The sequence below is a fragment of the Chlorocebus sabaeus genome, chromosome X (assembly GCF_047675955.1).
Source record: "Chlorocebus sabaeus isolate Y175 chromosome X, mChlSab1.0.hap1, whole genome shotgun sequence".
Classification (NCBI taxonomy): domain Eukaryota; kingdom Metazoa; phylum Chordata; class Mammalia; order Primates; family Cercopithecidae; genus Chlorocebus; species Chlorocebus sabaeus.
Window position 1 is genome coordinate 49,839,211 of NC_132933.1, and position 16,561 is coordinate 49,855,771.

General features: G+C 39.2%; 1 pseudogene; it reads left to right on the top strand.

Annotated features, from left to right (window-relative positions):
• The first annotated feature begins 7,196 nt into the window (after nucleotides 1-7,196).
• Nucleotides 7,197-9,331, top strand: LOC119623371 (nuclear envelope phosphatase-regulatory subunit 1 pseudogene; annotated as a pseudogene).
• The last annotated feature ends 7,230 nt before the right edge of the window (nucleotides 9,332-16,561 follow it).

The following is a 16,561-nucleotide window of genomic DNA, read 5'->3' on the forward strand; positions in this document are numbered from 1 at the left end:
AAGCCACAGGCATGGTTGGTGTAAAAAAAAGACCAATAGTCAATTTTTGATTAATCATATGTTGCTTACTTATTGGGCAGCAGTGGGAACTAAGACTAAAAACATCAGGTAGGAGGAAATAGTATCAAATGCTGCCAGGAGGTCGATGACAGACCACCATGCTTTTAGAGTAAGGTCTAAGATTTTTCAATGGTTTACTAAACATATGAAAGACAATTGAGTATAGTGTTAGACTTATTATAATTAGAGTCTGACAACCCTAGTTTGAATCTTAGAGCTTTCACTTGCTACCTTGAGAAATCTTACTGGTAATTGCTTAATTATACATGAGATTAAGACACAAATGAGTAAATTATCCAACTAGAATCAAACTAAATGTAATTCCAAATCAACTTCCCTCTTAGCTTGCTCTCCAACATGCTGGCATCCATCTCATCACCAAGAAGAGGAGGGGAATTTGAAGTAGAAAGAAACAGTAATCTTTTTTCTTTTTTATTTCACTCAGATTAGAAAAACCTTCTTGTAGGAACTCCAAGAGTTTTATTTACTTTGAGTGTCTTGCCTTAGACGGTTTTTAAAACACAAATGTCATCCTAGACCTGCTGTGTCAGAATCTTTGTTGCTAGGGACTCAAGTACTGTATTTTCAAAAACATGCACAGATGATTCTGCTAAGCATACCTTGTTATGAACTATATGACAGACTTTACAAATTCTATTCTTGCCATCCTCTGAGGAGTAATTATTTTTCTTTCCAACTTTTATTTTATATTCAAGGGGTACATGTACGCATTTGTTACTTGGGTAAATTGCATGTCATGAGGGTTTGGTGTACAGATTATATCATCACTCAGGTAATGAGTTTAGTACCTGATAGGTAGTTTTTAAATCCTCTCCCTCCTACCACACCCCACCCTCAAGTAGGCCCTGGTGTCTATTGTTTCCTTTGTGTCCATGTATACTCATTGTTTAGCTCCCACTTATGAGTGAGAGCGTGCATTATTTGGTTTTCTGTTCCTGCGTTAATTTGCTTAGGATAATGGCCTCTAGCTCTATCCATGTTGCTGCAAAGGACATGAACTTCTTTTTATATGGCTGCATAGTATTCCATAGTGTATATGTCTCACATTTTTTTTTATCCAGTCACCTCTAATGAGCACCTAGGTTGATTCCATATCTTTGCTATTGTGAACAGTGCTATGATAAACATATACATACGTGCGTCTTTATGGTAGAATGATTTATATTCCTTTGGGTATATACCCAGTAATGGGATTGCTGGGTTGAATGGTAGTGTTTTTTAAGTTCTTTGAGGAATTTCCAAACTGCTTTCCACAATGGCTGAACTAATTTACATTCCCGTCAGCAGTGTATGAGTGTTCCCTTTTCTCCACAACCTTGCCAGCATGTTATTTTTTGATTTTTTAATTATAGCTATTCTGACTGGTATAAGATGGTATCTCATTATCTTTTTCATTTGCATTTCCCTAGTGATTAGTGATGTTGAGAAGTTCATGTCCTTTGCAGCAACATGGATAGAGCTAGAGGCCATTATCCTAAGCTTATGAGCTAGAAGGTAGGACTTGACTCTGGAGGTGGGGCTCAGACACCGGACCAAATTGAGCACTAGCTAAAACAGGGACAGGGTGGAAGTAGCCTTCCATAAGAGATGCCCACCAATGTGTCATATCAGTTTACCATTGCCATGGCAACACCTGGAAGTTACCACCCTTTTTCTAGAAATATCTGCATAATCTGCCCCTTAATTTGCATATAATTAAAAGTGAGTATAAACTTTACTGTAAAAATTACTGAGCTGCTACTGTGGGCACACTGCCTGTGGAGTATTCCTGCTCTACAAGTAGTAGTACCTATGCTGCTCCTGTATGCTGCCACTTTAATAAAAGTTGCTGTCTAACACCACTGGCTCACCAAGAACCTTCCCTGGCTAAGCCCCAGTTTGGGGGCTCAAATGCCCTGCATCATTTGGCTACCAACGAAGGGATAAAGACAGTGAAAATGGCAGCAATCGATGGAGAGGTGAGATGGCAAGACAACAGAATTGGTGGCAATCAGTGATCAGCTGAGAGGTGGTAATTGGTGGGAGACAATGAAGAGAGATGGCAGTCAGTGAGACAAGTAGACAGACGGTGAGAGATGGTGAAGCTGCAAGAGCTATAACACCAAAGCTGTAACAGTAAAGAGCTGCTGACACTACAGAGCTATAACACTAACCAAAGGCTCTTTTCAGAGCCATCATTTTCCCTGGCAGGTGGTGAACCTGAGCAGATGAACCAGTAGTCATAGTGCTGCTGTCTTATGTGAGACCCACCATTCTGACCAGCAGGCTGGTGGGTTACTGGTTCATGCCAGCCCCCATGTGGCAGCCAAGCCCACTTGTCTGTTCTCACATTGCTATAAAGAACTACCTGAGACTCAGTAATTTATAAAGAAAAGAGGTTTAATTGACTCACAGTTCCACAGGTTGTACAGGAAGCATGGCTGGGGAGGCCTACGAAAACTTACAATCATGGCAGAAGGCAAAGGGGAAACAAGCACATCTTCACATGGCCAGCAGGAAAGAGAGAGACAGAGACAGAGAGAGAGAGAGAGAGAGAGAAAAGAAGAAAGAAAGAAAGAGAAAGCAAAGAAAGAAAAGAAAAGAAAAGAAAAGAAAAGAAAAGAAAAGAAAAGAAAAGAAAAGAAAAGAAGGAAAGAAAGAAGGAAGTGCTACACACTTTCAAACAACCGGATCTCATGAGAACTCACTCACTGTCATGACATCATCCAATCACCTCCCACCAGGACCCTCCCCTAACATTGAGGATTATAATGCAACATAAGATTTGGGTGGTGACACAGAGCCAAATCATATCACCACCCAAGTTGAGGAAACCTGGAAGACCTTTACCCGGGTCCCACATAGAACATTGGTCATCATGATTTTGGCTACTGTGCATGAATGAGTGTCCTCCACCCTCTCCCACAATATTAGGTAAGCTGGGGAATAAAAGCCTTTGGCTATGTGTTCAGTTAAAAGTCGCCCGTTGTTTGAGTGCCCTGAAACACGTCCTTGTCACCCCCCCAGTCCTTTCTCTTATGACTTCATTTTATTGCTCTACCAGTTGTTTTATTTTCAGTTCTAAAATGTGTGTTTTGTTTGCAGTCTTATGTTTGCTTTGATTTTCTGTTAACTACATATGGGCATTTGTTTAAAGCAGGACACTTGGTTGTGAGAGGCCCCCTATTGTGTTGACTCTAGGATACCAGAATCACATTGTTCTCTGACCGCAGCTTGGGTTTGGGTTCACTGGTGGCCACCTCCTGGATGCCCCTGGTATTTGGTGATGGGACCCTCATTGGCTGAAACTCCGGCACTCTGGGTTTTCAGCACTGGCATTTTCGACTGCCTTCCAGATGCTCTGGGGTTTTCAGCATTGACATTCCCTCTAGGATTGTAGGTTATAATCCCTCTCCCTAGGGGAATAGTAGTCTTGCCTTTTTCTGCCCTGAAGTTAGAAGTTATTATTTTCCTAACAGGCAGTCGCAGGCTCCTTCTTGTATGCTGACTTATAACTGCCTTGCTCAAACACCCTCTAAGCTGAAGGAACAGGGAGTTCCTAGGCTCCTGGCCTGACAGACAACCACCTACAATGGTAGAAAAGTGGCTGCCTGAACATTTATTTTGGTGTCTCCACTGCTGGACAGGTTCTCCAGCAAGTCAATACCTCTGAGGTCTCCCCTTGGGTAACACTGTTTACCCCCTTCCCCTCCTCCCTTCCCATTCACCAATTGTTTAGCCCTCCTCTCTGCTTAACCCTCACTGTCTGTGGATTTTAGGCTCAACATGCTACTGCCCATTTGTAACTTGTAATCCACTTTTGTAATGCCTTGCTACCTATACTTACACCTTCTCTGCAGGAAGTGAGAATCTAAAAGTGAAAAATAATGACTCAGTTGCTTTCCCTCTTGCTAGACTTAGGAAGACTTCTGTGTCCTCTAAAACTTCTGTATCCATGGGGACAATGACGAGCATCTCAGAGGACTCACCACTAGGATATCTTTTAGGCTATTGGAGCAAATTCAAATTTGACTTAATGAAAAAGAAACTCATTTTCTATTGCAACACGGTTTGGGTTCCGTACTAATTAGAAAACCAAATTTGGCGTAAACATGGTTCTATATATTGTAACGATAATTTACAACTGGACTTATTTTGTAAAAAAGAAGGAAAATAGGAAGAAGTCCCTTATGTACAGGCTTTTATGACCCTTTACTGGCTCATGTTACTTCCAGGCACCAGAAAGTTCCACCTGAGGATCCCCTCCTTGCTGGTTCCCCTAGAAGGTATATGTCTTTCCCAGAGTCTCCTCAGTCCCCCAGTTCTCAGGGGGTCCTGCCAGTACTCTAACAAAGGATTGTAGCTCAAGGTCATCAGACACTCCTCCCCCTCACCCAACTAGCCCAAGCCTATACCTCCATTCCCCCCAAAATAAGCCAAATCAATACCACCAGGAGTGGAGCCCCATATTAGCCCCTAAAGTAAAATCTGTGTCCATTGCAGGAGGTAGCTAATGGAAATGGGGATACATGTGCCATTTTCTATGTCTAATTTGGATTTATATGAGGAAAAATTTGGCCAGTTTTCAGAAAATCCAGGAAAGTTTATACAAGCATGTGTTATGTTGACCATGTTCTTTGATTTAACTTTCATGACTTAGAAATATTATCATCTGTTCGCTGTGCTGTGGGAAAAAAGTGGAGGGAAGTATCTGTGGTTAAGCCAGTCAATTATGACAGAGTTAGAAATATAACTCAGGTAAAAGATGAAAATTCTGTTCTGTTTCTGGGTCATTTGATAGAGGAACTCGGGAAATATACCAGTGCATACCCAGGCTCCCCAGAAGGGCAAGCTCTCCTGGGTGTACATTTTATTACTCATCCTGCACCTGACATTAGGAGGAAGATAAAAAAGCAGCGATGAGACCTCAAATCCCAATGAGCTAACCCTTTTTATTTATTTATTTATTTATTTATTTATTTATTTATTTATTTATTTATTTTGAGACAGAGTCTTGCTCTGTTGTCCTGGCTGGAATGCAGTGATGCCATCTTGACTCACTGCAACCTCCGCCTCCTGGGTTCAAGCTACTCTCATGCCTCAGCCTCCCGAGTAGCTGGGACTACAGGCACCCGCCTCCATGTCTGGCTAAGTTTTGCATTTTTAGTGGAAACAGGGTTTCAACATGTTGACCAGGCTAGTCTCAAATTCCTGGCCTCAAGTGATCCACCCACTTCAGCCTCCCAAAATGCTAGGATTACAGGCATGAGCTACCGCACCCAGACCCTAAGATCCAGATCTTACACAGGGACTTTAAAGTTTACAACAATAGGGACAGGGCAAAATAGGTGAGAAAGCAAAAACAAAAACAAAAACTAGCCAAAAGGCACAATTGTTAACAGTTGCTTTAAGTCCCCTGCCACATCAGAATTACCCATGCCAAGAATGAATCACGAGATTGGCATCTGGGATGCCCAGATAAGAGCCCCTGACTCACTGGCATACTGATTCACTAGGCCAGAATCAGCGTGCCCAGTGTAAACAAAAGGGTCATTGGCAATGAGAATGTACTAACTGCCCCTGGTGACACAGAAAAAAGCCCCCCATCACTACTGGAGCTAACCTTCTTTTTCTAGCCCCAGTGAGCGGGAATGTTGGACCCTTGGTCCAATGGACAGCTTTCCACAATGGCAGTTTTTTTGCTCTAAGTCTCTTGGCCAAAGGAAATTCCAAAGAAGTCTAAAACAAACAAACAAGCAAATTCAGGCCATGATGGGAAACAGGAGGTTGGACACACCTCACTATGTCCTCTTTGAAATTTAGGCTTGGTTCACAAGGCCCTTCAAGAATATAGAAATAAAATATCAGCTCTAACCAGGAAACTTAGTCTTACTAAAAAGAAGGATCCCCTGAAGATCAATTACAACCCAAATGAAAAGGTACCATATCAGGCTGTTCTCACAGCTATAGAGAAATACTTGGGACTGGGTAATTTATAAAGAAAAGAGGTTTAACTAGCTTATGGTTCTGTGGGCTATACAGGAAGCATGATGCTGGCATCTGTTTGGCTTCTGGGGAGGCCCCAGGAAATTTACAATCATGGTGGAAGGCAAAGGGAGAGCAGGCACTTCACATAGCCAGAGCAGGAGCAAGATACAGAGGTTCCACACGCTTTTTTTTTTTTTTTTTTTTTTTTTTTGAGATGGAGTCTCACTGTGTCACCAGGCTGGAGTGCAATGGCAAGATCTTGGCTCACTGCAACCTCCGCCTCCCAGGTTCAAGTGATTCTCCTGCCTCAGCCTCCTGAGTAGCTGGGATTATAGGTGCACGCCACCATGCCTGGCTAATTTTTGTATTTTTAGTAGAGACAGGGTTTCACCATGTTGGTCAGGCTGGTCTCGAACTCCTGACCTCGTGATCTGCCCACCTCAGCTTACCCTTTAATTATTTCCTGGGCTAAGCCAAGAACCATCCCAGGCTAAGCCCCAATTTTGGGTCTTACCTGCCCTGCATCACTCATTGGCTATGTGTATGTCTTTTTTTCAGAAGGATCTGTTTATGTCTTTTGTCCACTTAAAAAATGTTTGGGACCGGGCACAGTAGCTCACGCCTGTAATCCCAGCACTTTGGGAGGCTGAGAAGGGTAGATCACGAGGTCGGGAGATTGAGACCATCCTGGCTACGGTGAAACCCTGTCTGTACTAAAAATACAAAAAATTAGCCAGGCGTGGTAGTGGGCGCCTGTAGTCCCAGCTACTTGGGAGGCTGAGGCAGAAGAATGGCATGAACTGGAGAGGCGCATCTTGCAGTGAGCTGAGATCGCGACACTGCACTCCAGCCTGGGCAACAGAGCGAGACTCCATCTCAAAAAAAAAAAAAAGTTTGGGTACACAGTAGGTATATATATATATATATGGAGTATATAGATACTTCGATACAGACATGCAATACATAATAATCACATCCCGACAAATGTGGTATACATCCCTTAAATCTGTTGTGTTAGAAACAATCCAATTATACTCTGTTCGTTATTTTAAAATGTATAATCAAATTATTATTGACTATAGTCATGCTGTTGTACTACCAAATACTAGGTCGATAAGAATAACATTCTTTCTGGTGGACAGGGCCATGGCAGTGACCTGAGCTGCCACCTGACATGAATTTGCTGGAGCAGGCAGAAGAGCTCAAGGCTTTTGAGAGAAGACTTACTGAGTATATACATTGTTTACAACCTGCTACTGGACATTGGAGAATGCTTCTTCTAGTGGTATCTGTCTGTACAGCTACTGGTGCCTGGAACTGGTTGATAGATCCTGAGACACAAAAGGTGTCCTTCTTCGCATCATTACGGAATCATCCATTTTAGGCTTGTTCTTTGCTGGAATACACAAGAGAGGAGTTGTACCATCAATTATAGCTGCTCAATGTCAAATGATATTAGCAGAATACAATATGTCTTGTGATGATACAGGAAAACTAATTTTGAACCCTAGGCCTCATGTTCAACGCCAATCTTCACTAATTGTTATTGGATGTAAAACAACCTTTATTTGAATAAGTGATACAGCAAAAAGCCATAAAGCATTCCTTTTGTGGTTGGATATGTAAAGGTCATAGCAACAACTGACAAGATGTGTGCAATATTTACCCAGATTATCTTGATGATGATGACTGACATTATCAGTGCTTTGGTACCTTTTATTACCTGTTTCAGTATTAGTGTCACCTTAGTACTTCAGATCCTTCAAAGATTTTTGCAGATGAAGTTTGTATATATGTTATGAAGTTAAACTTAAGAATAGAACCTCATTCAGTTTTTATAATGTATTTTTGCAAACTACTGTAAATAGCAAATCAATGCCAATGGTAAACAAAGAGGAAAATGTTGTGTGGTCTTTGTTCTCCTGTACCAGTATTTCAGGAACATCTGCTTGCCATCTCCACAGCTCTTTAAAATTGGCTATTATGTGTGCCTTTCATTCTTACACTTTTAATCATACTGCAGGAAAAACATTGGATTCAGCTTAGACTGAGGAACACTCCTCTCCATAATGTTGTAAGAAATTATAGGTGTTTTGCTAAACACTTTTTGTTAAACCAGATATTGAACTCCAGCAACTCTTGTGGTTATATTTTTCAGTTCATTGTTTTCATTGAGTGCTAAATATCCTTTATATTTTAAAATAATTTTTAAATACCCCCAAAGGCTTGTGAATATACAAGTCTACTTATAAATTATGTATTGTCTGGGACTTTGATAGTTATTGTTTTAGATAACTGGATTTTACACTGTGGTAAACAGGCTGTGACGTTAGTGTTGCACGGGTGTAATTGATCATCCTGCGCCATCACCAGAATAACATGGCAGTGGTGCCACAAACTAGAGTCTACAATTCTCACTGTTTAGAGAGTGTTAATGACATGCCGTGTATGCATAATAACCACATGTACTATCATAGCCCTTAAAATTAAACTATTGGGATTGATATACATGCTTTACAGTACTGGAGGTCCTTTTACCTGTTTATTAGAAGATTTTGAAAAGGTTTAAATTATTTCATGAGCAATCTTTTAAATTTCATTTAACATAAAACCGAAAATTCAATAACAGGATAAAAAACTTTGTTACAAGACTTTCATGTAAATGTGTTCATCTTAGCTTCCACATGGATAAAATGTTATTCTTTGAACTGTAGCAATAAAACAAATAAGTGATACAGCTTTGCTGTAAGAAATCTGAAGAGGGTATTCTATATATTCTGCTTCGTTTTATTTTCTGTAAATTTTGTAGGTAAATATGTGCATAAAATAAATACTTTATATAAAAAGGAATAACATTCTAACTACTTTTTTGCTCTTTAACCATCCCCACTCCCCACCTCCCCCACTACCATCCACAGCCTGTAGTAAGCATCCTTCTACTCTCTGTTTCCATGAATTCAATTGTTTTGATTTTTATATCCCACAAATAAGTGAGAACATGTGAAGTTTGTCTTTCCATGCTTGGCTAATTTCACTTAACAAAATGACATCCAGTGCCATCCATGTTGTAGCAAATGACAGGATCTCATTCTGTTTTGTGGCTGAATAGTACTCCATTGTGTATATGTACTACATTTTCTTTATCCATTCAGCTACTGATGGACACTTAGGTTGCTTTCAAATCTTGGCTATTGCGAACAATGCCATAACAAACATGGGAGTGCAGATATCTCTCTGATACATGGATTTCCTTTCTTTTGGGTAGATACCCAACAATGGGATTGCTAGATTGCATGGTAGCTCAATTTTTAGTTTTTTGAGGAAACTCCAAACTGTTCCTCATAGTGGTTGTATTAATTTACATTCCCACCAATGGTGTACGAGTGTGCCCTTTTCTCCACATCCTCATCAGCATTTGTTATTGCCTATATTTTGAATAAAAGCCATTTTAACCAGGATGAGATGATATTGTAGTTTTAATTTACATTTCTCTGATGTTGAGCACTTTTTCATATGCCTGTTTGCCATTTCTATGTCTTTTTTTGAGAAATGTCTGTTAATCTTTTGCTTATTTTTAATCACATTATTAGATTTTTTCCTATAGAGTTGTTTGAGCTACTTATATATTCTGGTTATTGATGCCTTATCATGTCATGGGTAGTTTGCAAAATATTTTCTCCTATTCTGTGGGCTGTCTCTTCACTTTGTTGATTGTTTCCTTTGCTGTGCAGAAGATTTTTCATCTTGATGTGATCCCATTTGTCCATTTTTGCTTTGCTTGCTTGTGATTATGGGGTATTATTCAGGAAACATTTGTCCAGGCCAATATCCTGGAGAATTTCCCCAGTGTGTTCTTGTAGTAGTTTCATAGCTTGAAGTCTTAGAATTAAGTCTTCAATTCATTTTGATTTGATTTTTATATATGGCAAGAGGTAGGGGTCTAGTTTCATTCTTCTACATATGGATATTCAATTTTCCCAGCACCATTTATTGAAGAGACTGTTTTTTCCCCAATGTATATTCTCTTCACCTTTGTCAAAAATGAGTTCACTATATGTGTATGGATTTGTTTCTGGGATCTCTATTCTGTTCCATTGGTCTATATGTTTGCTTTTATGCCAGTACCATGCTATTTTGGTTACTATAGCTCTGTAGTATAATTTGAAGTCAGGTAATGTGATTCCTCCAGTTTTATTTATTTATTTATTTATGCTCAGGATAGCTTTGACTATTCTGGGTCTTTTGTGGTTCCATCTAAATTTTAGGATTATTCTTTCCATTTCTGTGAAGAATGTCATTGGTATTTTGATAGGGGTTACATGGAATCTGTAGATTGATTTGAGTATTGTAGACATTTTAACAAGATTGATTCCTCCAATACATGTACATGGAATGTCTTTCCATTTTTTGGTGTCCTCTTTAATTTCTTTCACCAGTGTCTTATAGTTTTCATTTTAGAGACCTTTCATTTCTTTGGTTAAGTTTATTCCTATGTATTTAATTTTATTTGTGGGTGCTGTAAATTAGATTACTCTTTTATTTCTTTTTCAGATTGTTCACTGTTGGCATACAGAAATGCTTCTGATTTTTGTGTGTTTATTTTGTATCCTACAAGTTTATTTATTTATCAGTTTTTATAGTTTTTTGTTGTGTCTTTAGGTTTTTCCAAACATAAGATCATATCTGCAAGCAAGGATAATTTGACTTCTTCCTTCCCAATTTGGATGCTGCTAATTTCTTTATCTTTTCTGATTGCTCTAGCTAAAACTTACAGTACTATGCTGAATAACAGTGGTGAAATGGGCATCCTTTCCTTATTCCAGATCTTAGAGGGAAGGCTTTCCAGTTTTTCCTATTCAGTATGATACTGGCTGTGGGTCTGGGTCTGTTGTATATGGCTTTAATTATATGGAGGTATGTTTCTTCTATACTCAGTTTTTTGAAGGTTTTTATCAAGAAGGGATGTTGATTACATCAAATGCTTTTTCAGCACCAACTGAAATGATCATATGGTTTTTATCCTTCATACTGTTGATATGATGCATTACATTGATTAATTCACATATGTTGCACCATGCTTGCATCTCCGAGATAAATCTCACTTGGTCATGATGAATCATTTTTTAATCTGTTGTCGAATTCATTTTGCTGGTGTTTTGTTGAGGATTTTTGCATCAATATTCATCACAGATATTGGCCCCTACCTTTTTTTTTTTTTTTTTTTTTTTTAATCTGTGTTTGTCTGGTTTTGGTATCAGGGTAATGCTGGCCTTGTGAAATGAATTTGTGAGTACTGCCCCCTCCTCTGTTTTTTGAAATAGTTTAAGTAGAATTGATGTTAGTTCTTCTTTAAATGTTTGGTAGGAATTCAGCAGTGAAACTATGAAGTCCTGGGCTTTTGTTTACTGGGAAAATTTTTATTATGGCTTCAATCTCATTGTTTGTTATTGGTCTGTTCAGGTTTTGGATTTCTTCCTTGTACATTCTTGGTAAGTTTTATGTTCCTGGGAATTTATCCATTTCCTCTGGATTTTCCAATTTATTGTCATATAATTGCTCACAGTAGCCACTAATGATCCCTTGAATTTCTGTGGTATCAGTTATAATGTTTCCTTTTTCATCTTTGATTTTATTCATTTGAATTTTCTTTCTTTTTTTCTTATTTGGGCTAAAGGTATGTCAGTTTTATATTTTCAAAAAAAAAAAACACAACTTTTTGATGGATCATTTGTAGATTCTTCATTTCAATTTCATTTATTTCTGCTCTGATGTTTATTATTTCTTCTACTAATTTTGGGTTTGCTTTGTTCTTGCTTTTCTAATTCTTTAAGATGCATCATTAGGTTGTTTATTTGAAGTTTTTCTTCTTTTTTGATGTGGGCACTTAGAGATATAAATTTCCTTCTGCTTTTACTGAATCCCATAGGTTATGGTATGTTGTGTTTCCATATTCATTTATTTCAAGACATTTTTCAATTTCCTTATTAATTTCTTCTGGTCATCAGGAGCCTGTTGTTTAATTTCCATGTTTGTATGGTTTCTAAAATTCGTATTGTTATTTATTTCTAGTTTTATTCTATTGTGTTCAGAGAAGATGCTTGATGTTATTTCAATTTTTTAAAATATTTTATGGCTTATTTTGTGACCTAACATATGGCATGGCCTATCCTGGAGAATGATCCATGCAATGAGAAAAGGAAAGCGTAGTCTACAGTTGTTGCATGAAATTTTCTGTAAATATCTGTTAGATTCATTTGTTCTATACTGCAGATTAAGTCTGATGTTTCTTTGTTGATTTTCTGTCTGGATGATCTGTCCAATGCTGAAAGTGGAGTTTGTAGTCTCCAACTATTATTGTATTGAAGTATATATCTGTCTTTAGCTCTAATAATATTTGCTTTATATATCTGGGTATTCCTGTGTTGGGTGCATATATATTTACACTTGTTATATCTTTTTGCTGAATTGACTCCTTTATCATTATAGAGTGCCTTTGGGAGTTTGCTTTATCATTATATAATGGCATTCTTTGTCTCTTATTGTTTTTGTCTTAATCTATTTTGTCTGATATAACTACTCCTCCTGTTTATTGGTTTCCATTGGCATGAAATATCTTTTTACATCTCTTTATTTTCAGTCTATGTGTATCTTTATAGGTGACGTGTGTTTCTTCTAGGCAACAGGTCATTGGGTCTTGACTTTTTATTCATTCAGCCATTTACATTCAATGCTATTATTGATAAGTAACGATTTACTCCTGCCATTTTGTTATTTGTTTTCTACTTGTTTTGTCATCTTCTATTCCTTATTTCCTTCCTTCCTGTCTTTGTTTTAATGAAGGTAATTTTCTCTGGTGGTATGGTTTAATTTCTTGCTTTTTATTTTTTGTGTATCCATTGTAAGTTTTTTTGATTCGAGATTACTATGAAACTTGCCAATACTATCTTATAACCCATTATTTTAAACTAATGGAAACTTAACACCAATTGCATAAACAAAGAAACAAATAAACAAAAAGGAAAATAATAAAAACTCTACACTTTAACTTCCTTCATCTCCCTGCTTTTTATCTTTTTTTCCTCTATATTTATGTCTTATTGTATTGTCTATGCCTTTTAAAGTTGTTTTAATTATTATTTTTGACTGGCTCATCATTTAGTCTTTGTACTTAAGAGAAGAGTAGGTTATACACCACAATTACAGTGTTACAATATTCCATGTCTTTCTCTGTGCTTACTATTACCAGTGAGTTTTGTACCTTCGGATTACTGCTTTTCTTTTCCTTTATTATTTTTTTTCAAGACAAGGTCTTCCTCTGTCACCCAGGCTGGAGTGTGGTTTGATCATGGCTCACTGCAGCCATGCCCTTCTGGGCTCAAGTGATCCTCCTGGTTCAGCCTCCCAACTAACTAAAACTATAGGCATGTGCCCATATACCTGCCTAATTTTAAAATTTTTTGTAGAGATGGGGTCTTGCTATGTTGCACAAGCTGTTCTCGAGTTCCTGGGCTCAAACAATTCTCCTGCCTTGGCCTTCCAAAGTGCTGGGATTACAGGTGTGAGCCACTGCACCCAACCCAGATTATTTTTTATTGCTTGTTAATATCCCTTTCTTTCAGATTAAAGAACTCCCTTTAGCATTTCTTGTAGAACAGGTCTAGTGTTGGTGACATCCCTCAGCTTTGGATTGTCTGGGAAAGTCTTTATTTCTCCTTCATGCTTGAAGGATATTTTTGCCGAATATACTATTCTAGAGTAAAAAGGTTTTTCCTTCAGCACTTTAAGTATGTTATGCATCTCTCCTGGCCTGTAAGGTTTCCACTGAAAAGTCTGGTGCCAGATGTATAGAAGCTCCATTGGATGTTATTTGTTTCTTTTCTCTTGCTACTTTTAAAATCCTTTCTTTATCCTTGACATTTGGGAGTTTGATTATCAAATGCCTTGAAGTCGTCATCTTTAGGTTAAATCTGATTGGTGTTCTACAGCCTTCTTGTACTTGAATGTTAATATCTTTCTCTAGGTTTGGGATGTTATCTGTTATTATCCCTTTGAATAAACTTTCTACCCCTATCTCTTTCTCTACCTCCTCTTTAGGGCCAATAACTCTTAGATTTGCCATTTTGAGGGCAAATTTCTATTTTCTAGATCTTGAAGGCATTCTTCATTCTTTTAAATTCTTTTTTCTTTTGTCTCTCTGTGTATTTTCAAATAGCCTGTACTGAAGCTCACTAATTCTTTCTTCTGCTTGATCAATTCTGCTATTAAATACTCTGATGCATTCTTCAATATGTTAATTGCATTTTAAACTCTAGAATGTCTGCTTTATTCTTTTAAATTATTTTAGTGTCTTTGTTAAATGTATGTGATAGAATTCTGAATTCTTTCTCTGTGTTATCTTGAATTTTTTGAGTTTCCTGAATACAGCTATTTTGAATTCTCTTTCTGAGAGGTCACATATCTCTGTTTCTCCAGGATTGGTCCTTGGTGCCGTATTTAGTTGGGCGAGGTCATTTTTTCCTGGATGGTCTTGGTGCTTGTGGTTGTTTGGTGATGTCTGGGAATCATAGAGATAGGTTTTTGCTGTAGTCTTCACAGTCTGGGCTTGTTTGTACCTGTCTTTCTTGGGAAGGCTTTCCAGGTATTTGAAGGGACTTGGGCCCCAAGCCCAATAATGTTGTGGCTTTTGCAGACTTTTACAGGTATTACCTTGGTGAACTTGGATAAGATCTGGAAGAATTCTCTGGATTACTATGCCGAGGCTCTTGTTCTTTTCCCTTACTTTGCCCCAAACAAACAGAGTCTTTCTCTTTGTGCTGATCCACCTAGAGCTGGGGGTGGGGTGATACATGCTCCCCTGTAACCACCACCACTGGGACTGTGCTGGGTCAGACCTGAAGCACTGGGTCTCACTGAAGGCCCATTGTGATCACTACCTGGCTATAGCCTATGTTTACTCAAGGCCTTAGGGATCTACAATCAACAGGTGAAGAGTCCAGCCAAGTTTGTGTCCTTCCCTTCAGGGTGACGAGTTCCCCCAGGCCCCAAGCAGGTCCAGAGATGATGTCTGGGAGCCGGGGATTAGAGTAAAAAACCTTAGGAATTTACCTGGTGTTCTATTCTACTGTGGGTAAGCCTGCCTTCAAACCACAAGACAAAGTCCATACCACTCTTCTCTCCCCTTTCTGCAGCTAAAGGACCCTCTCCCAGTGGCCACCAGCACCACCAGCCCATGGGAAATTCTGCTAGACCACCACCAATGTTCACTTAGAGTTCAAGGACTCTTCATTTAGCTTCTGGTGAATGCTGCCAGGTCTATGATTCACCCTTCAGGGCAGTACGCTCCACTCTGGCCCAGGGCAGGTCCATAAATGCTGTCCCAAGAGCCTAGGCCTGGACTTGGGGACCCTAAGAGCCTGCTTTGTGCTCTATCCCATTGTGGCCGAGTTTGTATCTAAGGTGCAAAGCAAAGTCCTGTTTACATTTCCCTCTGCTTTTCTGAAGCAGAAGGAGTCTTTCATGGTAGCCACCACAGCTTGGAATGTGCTGAATCTCATTTGAGACCGGCACATCTGAGTCTCACCCAAGACCCACAGCATACAACCTGGGTATCACTGTTGGTTATTAAGGGCCCAAGGGCTCTTTAGTCAGCAGGTGATGGATTCTGCCAGGACTGGGCCCTTCCCTTCAAGGCAGCAGTTTCTTTTATGGCCAAGGATATGTCTAGAAATGTCATTTGGGAGCTAGGGCATGAAATAGGTGCCTCATGACTCTGTCCAGTGCCCCATCCTATTGTGACTGAGCTGGTATCCAATGTGGAAGACAACGTCTTCTTTACTTTTCATTCTCTTTTACTCAAACAGAAAAGAAGGAGTCACTTTCGTTGCTGCAAGCTGAGCTACCTGAGGTAGGGGAGGGGTGGTGCAAACACTCCCTTAGCTGCTCCGGCTGGTATCTCCTTAGGGCTTATGTTGCCCTGGTCCACTGGCTGTAAGCCCAGTGCAGCATTAGGACTTGTCTAGAAATTGTAATCCTTGTGTCCTAGACTGCCTTTCAAATTTACCTAGGACCTTAGAGCACTTTAGCCCAAGGTGGTGAGGCTTGCCAAAACTTCAGTTCTGACTGCTAGGATAGATGATTACCCTCTGGCTAGCACTGGTCCAAATGCTACCTCTGTGTGCAGATGCCAGCTGAGCCCTGTACTGCTTTGCTCTCTGCAAACTGCCTCTTCTTTTTTCCTTAAAAATCTTCTTGTCATTCCTGTTAATTGAAGTGTATATTCAGGACAGCAGAGATGATAGATATTCACATCTTGTGCCCTCAACAAAAGGCAATCGTAATGATTTCTCATATATCTACTGAAGTATGGCAGGTTAGGAGAGACACAAAGGCCAACTGCAAGGTAAGAGTACTTGTTCTGTAGAAACCTCTGGGAATCTCACCATTCCTGAGTATCTGCCATGTGCTGCACATGGGGACAGCTGCTTTATGTGGGCTGGCTGGCTAACCTTTATGC